This window comes from Nycticebus coucang, chromosome 4, assembly GCF_027406575.1.
Source record: "Nycticebus coucang isolate mNycCou1 chromosome 4, mNycCou1.pri, whole genome shotgun sequence".
NCBI lineage: Eukaryota > Metazoa > Chordata > Mammalia > Primates > Lorisidae > Nycticebus > Nycticebus coucang.
The window spans coordinates 72,927,822-72,928,861 of record NC_069783.1 but is presented as its reverse complement, the minus strand read 5'-3'; positions in this window follow the sequence as shown (position 1 = coordinate 72,928,861).

Genomic DNA, 1,040 nt, shown 5'->3' with positions numbered 1-1,040 from the left:
TCAAATCACATATATTTATAAACTAAAAACCAAACAAAGCTGCAAAGTGAACAAAATAAAAGTTAACATCATTAATTTAATGTGGCAATTCGGATTTGATATTTGAGTTAAATAAAATTACCAGGAGGCGGCTCCTGTGGCTCAAGGAGTAGGGCGCCGGTCCCATATGCCGGAGGTGGCGGGTTCAAACCCAGCCCCACCCAAAAACTACACACACACAAAAAAAATAAAATAAAAATAAAATTACCAGGAACCTAATATTGCAAGCACAGGGGAAATTTTCACATTGGGCATTCTGCATTTCCATTTGCTAAGCTATGACTCATGTTTCTGTTTTCCTTTTGTTTTCTTCATTCCACCATGGTATAATTTGGCTGCACTTGGCATTAATGCATTAATCGTCCACACAAACACCTGTATATGAATGTTCATAGCAGCATTATTAACGACAGATAAAAAATGGAAATCCAAATATCTATTAACAGATGAATAAACAAAATGTACTACATTTATACAATGAAATAGTATTCATCCATGGAAAAGAATGAAGTCTTGATATTTGCTACAACATGGGAAGATATTAAAGCCTTATGCTAAGTAAAAGACCATATGCCACAGTAGACCATATAATGAGCATATCACGTATGATTCCATTTACAGTGTATATGAAATGTCCAGATTAGACAAAGCCATAGAAATAGAAAGTATAGCCGGGCATTGTGGTGGGCGCCTGTAGTCCCAGCTGCTCGGGAGGCTGAGGCAAGAGAATCGCGTAAGCCCAAGAGTTAGAGGTTGCTCTGAGCTGTGTGAGGCCACGGCACTCTACCGAGGGCAGTATAGTGAGACTCTTCTCTACAAAAAAAAAAAAAAGAAAGAAAGAGAAAGTAGACTACCAGTTATCAGGATTTAAGAAGAGGATGAGAAAGCGAAAGTGACTGCTAATGGGTATGGTATTTCTTCCTTTCTTTCTTTTTTTTTTTTTTAGACAGAATCCCACCCTATGCCCTGAGCATAGTGCAATGGCATCATAGCTCACTGCA